Below are 6,347 nucleotides of genomic sequence, written 5' to 3'. Positions count from 1 at the left end.
CGCAATCGGAGGAAAAACAACTTTTCTCGATTCGGTGTGGAATGTACCTACACATGAGCACTTTAGGCAACCATTTTTGGCATTAAAAGAAGCCACTCCTAAAATATACAACGAGTCATGTAGGGTTGAAATAATGTCGTGACATGGCTTGATTTTATGATGTAGAATGTTACCTTTTACGAAGGCACGGGCCGGTGAATCCGCAATTATCGCGCGCAATCGAAGCTGGAACTGTTTCCCTCCTATAAATATTCCACTCTCCTGGATTATATTAATTTCCTCAACCAACGGGCGCAAAAATTCTTCTAAGCTACCAGGTTTCGAATTGCCACAAAATAGTCCAACTGTCATCACGGGGGCTTCAGGCAGCTCAAAAACATCGATCAATATTGGCCAGAACTGGGCGGGACCGCTGTCGTGTAGTGGAAGCCCATCAATGGATACATTTATATGCACCGTGTCCACAGCAGGGGGCTTAACAGTACTGTCAAGGAAAAAGGAATGAAATAAATACAGCGTAAACATTACAAAAAGAATCATTATCATCATCATAGAATACTAACCTCAACTCGTTGAGAAAGCAGGCTTGGATACCTTGGTACCAAAACTTTCCACCAGCTACAACCGAAACTGTTCGGTTTGTTTTTCTTTTGTACGTCTCCAAAAACGTACGAGCATCTTTTGGAAACTTCTCATTAGTGTATTTACGAAGAATTCCTAGCAGACGATTCCCATGAATGAGGGCCAAACCTGATATTAACATAAAATACCGTATTTCTTCAATGAATCCCATCACAAATTCTTCATCACTATCAAACTCGTCCACCTCGTCAGCTGAAAGGGTGGACGGCAACATATTCCCCGTCTCCGGAAGCTCTGGTGGCGCTAAAACAACATTAAGCAAAATAAAGTTATTCACTGTTTACTAACATTGATATCTCACAACGTTTAATGTTTACTTGTAGGCCGCACACTTTTACTAGCTTCTGGTTGATCAGCACGGTCTTCACTTTCCATTTGTGCACTAGGGTAAAAGTACCCATTTTGGCCCACTTAGGGAAGGGTCACCACAAAATAAATCGTTGCATTAATTGTACCGATCATATCACGACAAACTGGGTATGATAATGTAGAGTAGCTATCTAAGCATGCATTAAAATTCATATTTTTTAGTTTATTTGATGTTTTCACTGAAAAATTATCAATTTCTGAACACACTTTTTGTCGCTATTTTGGCCCGCTATGCTTCTATTTTGGCCCACCTGTGTACCAGTTTTGGCCCACCTGAAAAATGCCTTTTTTATGTGTTTTATGGTTTTAATCATCTTTATAATAATTTAGATTGTGCTATTAACTCTTACTTTTGTTAAAAAAGTAAGATAAAATGTTTAATTCGATATTTTAATTTCCACTTTTTTCCAAGATCATCGGATTTTCGTTTAGACAATTTCTGACAACCAGCTGTCAGTGTCAGAATGCATACAAATTTCGTTTCAATCGAAACCAGATTTCCTTGCATCTATTTTGGCCCACTTTTGCATCGAAATTAAAATTATTTCTTGTGCTCTAAAAATTCAAGTAATGTTTTGATAATTCCTAAAAACACTCAAAGCTTTAGAAAAACATTACTTCAGAATTTTTTACGCAGTGGTTGCTTATATCTCAAGGTGGGCGAACTATCTGCCTACGGCATGTTTTTTTGAAAAAGAGACAGCTTCGTAGTTTTAAGCGATTTTCTCGAAAAATATTGATGCAATCGCCTCCAAATTTGGTATTAAACAAGAATACATTGACCTCAACACTAAAAAAAATGTTAGGGGGCATTTTTATTTGAAATCATTGAAATAATTGATCTACTTTCTAAGTGGGCCAAAATTACATACGTGGGCCAAAATACCCTCACTCAGCCTATTACATTCTGGCATCTTTGCACGATCTTTGTACAAAGAGCCGGTTTGTTTGATGCGTTGCGAAAACTGCGGTTTTTTTCCTCGGGGCATTTTTAAACTGTTGGGAATGAAAAGCAGATTCGTTGCTTGATTATTGCCGATAGTTTTCCAACGTTTAACTATATTCACACGTATTATTTCACTCGCGTTAAACTCTGCTTCTGTTTTGATGAATCGAAACACCGGGTAAACAAAACAAGGCTCCAAGAGCTGACAGCTATAGAAATCGAAGGAGGGAAAATATGGCGCCACCTTGGATTTAAAAATAATTCACCAGTTGCGTACTGTTGATGCATAATAAAATAGTTATAAATTAAATTTATCGCTAAATTGTCGTAATAAATTTAATTATGTAATAGAAATGCTATATTTTCTCCACCAAAGCATGATATTTTCTCATTTGTGATTGGAAATGTTAAATCGTTTATTCAATCCTGATGAAATTGGCATAGTTCATACTGAAGACCGCCAGATGACGCTACTGTTGGCACAAAATCCAGCAACTCCAACAACAACACCATACAAAACTTCGGGATAGTTCTAAAACCGGTTCAGTTTGCTGTCTGGGGACTTCACACATGAGGGTTCGGCTAGCCAATCACAAACCTCGATTTTTCAGTTCGGATCGGCTGCCGCGGCAGCAGATGGGCGCGGTAAGGAGAGATTTCTGGCGGTGGCGGGACGGGGGAATTTCTGCGTTGGTGTAAAAGAGACAAGGATAACGCCATCTCACTCTTGCCCATTATTTTCCAGCCTCAACCCGAAGCTAGTGATGGTAGGGTCCAGGGGAGGCAATGGATAACACGAAGGTTGCCGAAACCGGCCCGAAAGGTTCCGAGCAATTTTTTTCACTACCACTGCTTTGATTTGTGTACGTACACGAAATGCCGAAATCGTTACTTCACTATCCGCAAACCGCACTATCCGCAAACCGAGCGTTTTTGGGGGCAGAATAGCGGTCGTGCACTACTGCTCGAAGAAGGTATTCTTGCAGACGAAAAATACCGTCTTCGGGCGCGGCACATTCTGTCGCGAGAACGTTTTGAGCTCGTTTGGAGCAGCGGTTTGATGAGCGAAAAAAAAAGTGTGGTCGCGTTTCTTACTCACGCTCTTTTGCACCACGCCACGCTTTGGAGAGAGACTCAGAGGAGGAAGCTATGTAGGGTTCTGTTTTTCTACGGGTTCTAGATGTAGAGTTCTGTGATTCTATATTTAGACATGGTACTTCAGGTTTGTGAAAAGTTTCTAGCGGTAGCCGTTCTACCAGTAAGGCTACGGAACAGTTGCATGCGGCGCGCTCTAAGTTGTTTATAAAAGCAGTGGATCGTGCAATCACACTTTTTTCCTCAGCTTGTTTACATTTCTCTCACATTTCTATATTGCTCCATTTTTCCTCTCATAGCGTTTGGCGTAGCTTTCGGCAATTGTTTAAATCTTGAAAGCATGCATTTCGGCTCTAAGCGTGCGCGTGGATTCAAATATTTAATTACTCAGGGAATGTAAATTCATACAAAATTATAATATCGTAAAATGTTCAGTAATTTAGAATACTGTTTCAAAAATATTTGTTACCGGTTAAAATTTTTTTTATAATTTACCGTATGCGTGAAAATGTTTGCACGATCTTACTTATATAGTTCCTGTTTTCTCTGGGCATACACATCATTGGCTTTCTTAGCATCAACTTAATCCTTAACTCGTACCTAAATAGGTTGTGAACGAAAAACCACGTTTTACTTAGTTAAGGACTTGCATCATGACCAAGTAGCAGTGTATTCGCGATTTGTCTCATGCGCAACTATCTCAAAAACATATTGCCATAGGAATATCCCGGTGGATCGTGGAAAAGGTCTTGGACAGGGATAAGGTTAGATAACTTTCCACGAGGCTCCGCCCTATCCCTCGAAACGCACCCAAAACTAGAGGCCGGTACAGCTAATGTTCTGGTCGAAACATATATGGCCCCCATGCTGGATTCCGGGTTAGTCACAATGGCGTTTTATGAAGGTCAAGGCTTACTCTAAACGCCGCCCAAGTATGACTAGCCTCCGGTAAACCATAGCCTGCATTTTAAGGAACTGCAGTGTATTCCGCAAGCGCATGGAGAATGGTTTTTTCTAAATGGTGCAAACATTATCACGCATGCGGTATTTGTTTGATTATATCCAACTAATTTTGTTTGATTAAATCCCCAAATGCAGTTTAAGTTTTTGTTCCAAATGGTTTAAGCCCAGGGGCAGAATGCACCACGTTAATTATTGTTCAATTTGCTGTTCATTGTTCCAGGAATATGCAATTGATGAAAGTTATTTTATTTTCAATAGTTTTTAAGAATCTAATATGATGATACACAGTTGGCTTTTTACTTCCGCTCACGCCTTCGCGCCTCCTCTCCTTTCATTTTCGGGTAGGAGATGTTTCGGGCTACAATATTAATCAAAGTATTGAAAGCACATATAACAAGTAACTGATTTTAAGTTGGGGTTTGCAAAGAGCATTGATAAATATTCTTCTCAAAACAACGTAGAATCACGCTCGTGCAAGAAGTTCAATGCATCGAGTGATAGTTCTACAAAAGGACCACCAGATGACGCTACTGTTATGGCAAAATCAGGCAAATTCCAACAACAACGCTTCGTGTCCCATACAAAACTTCGGGAAACGTTCTCAAACGGTTCGGTTTGCGGATAGTGCGAATATTGTTTTGGTCAAAACAGCAGGCTGAAAATACTGCTAAAAGAAGGTATTCTTGCAGTCGAAAAATACGGTCTTCGGGCGCAGCACATTCTGTCGCGAGAACGTTTTGAGCTCGTTTTGAGCAGCGGTTTGGTGAGCGAAAAAAAAAGCGTGGTCGCGCTTACTCACGCTCTTTCGCACCGCACGCACCACGCTGTGGAGAGAGACTCAGAGGAGGAAGCTATGTAGGGTTCTGTTTTTCTACGGGTTCTAGATGTAGAGTTCTGTGATTCTATTTTTAGACATGGTACTTCAGGTTTGTGAAAAGTTTCTAGTGGTAGCCGTTCTACCAGTAAGGCTACGGAACAGTTGCATGTGGCGCGCTCTAAGTTGTTCATAAAAACACTGGATCGTGCAATCACACTTTTTTCCTCAGCTTGTTTACATTTCTCTCACATTTCTATATTGCTCCATTTTTTCTCTCATAGCGTTTGGCGTAGCTTTCGGCAATTGTTTAAACCATGAAAGCATGCATTTCGGATCTAAGCGCCCGTGCGCGTGGATTCAAATATTTAATTACTACCGCGTGAAGAGAGCAACCTAGCTTTGAATTTTACTTCGAATTATCGAGTGTACCAAATCGTATTGTTTTTATTCGAAATAGTGAGAGTTTTCCAAGGGACTACTGATATACTTCGAATTATCGAGAGTTTCGAATTATCGAACGTTTGAATTATCGAGAGTCGACTGTACATGAAAATACCCTGGTAACACAAAATGAACTTTTCTCGATACAAAATGGAAGCCGGTTGTCTGTCCGGTTCTCTGCACGGTCTTCCAGTAAAAACGACTAAATTCATTCGATCCGCGTTACCGATTACACCGTGTTGCATACTTATAGGAGCTGAGAAACCCGGGTTTTGTCCCGGGTAATTGGGTCGGTATGCAAAAGGCACGCACAAAACGGCAAAAAAAAGATCCCACGCTTTCCCCATATCGGTTATTAATAACTAACTCTTGCCTTGCTAACTCTTCTCTTTCGTTCCGCTGGTGTGTGCGCGTACGCCCACACTCAGCGGTCGGAGTCGGGTCGGTCAGTCGGCAGTTGATGCTCCTGCTGAATGGACGTGTACTCGGGGTGTTGGCTCTTGCCGCACATGTGTTTCCGTCTCGTTCGCTCTTGTATCGTCGTCGTGTATGTAGCGCTATTGACGTCTCGAACCCTTGAAATTTACATGATTGAATCTGAAAGAAATACTGGAAACAAGGTAGGCTATTGCCAACCTGAAATCCAACACGTTGTGTACCCAATATATATCAACGAGTTTGAGACATGAGGTTCACACACCAAACGGACGAAATAAAAAAAAAACAAGCAAGATAAACTATCTTGGGTATGGAGACGCCCGGTCGGTGATGTAGTCAAGAGGCAATCAGGGACGTATTGAATTGATGGTCGTCATTTTTTATTCGAAAAATATAAATATTTTTGGTATAATCCCAAATGAAGCCCCCCCGTCACCGCATCGTCGTCATTTTTTCCACGTGTGCGCCTGATAGTATGCAATAGGTGGCACATCAATTCAGTTTGAATATTTGAACAATTGAATTTCCGTTAGAAGCTGTAATGACTTGAACTAATCGGTTAAACTGAGCAAAATGTAGATCATAAACCAATGAGTTGGACTGAAGAAATGAGTTTGAAACGGCGGCGCGCCCGCA

Source organism: Anopheles ziemanni, chromosome 2, assembly GCF_943734765.1.
Source record: "Anopheles ziemanni chromosome 2, idAnoZiCoDA_A2_x.2, whole genome shotgun sequence".
Lineage (NCBI taxonomy): Eukaryota > Metazoa > Arthropoda > Insecta > Diptera > Culicidae > Anopheles > Anopheles ziemanni.
The sequence above is the reverse complement of the archived record's forward strand: the minus strand, read 5'-3'. Positions refer to the sequence as shown.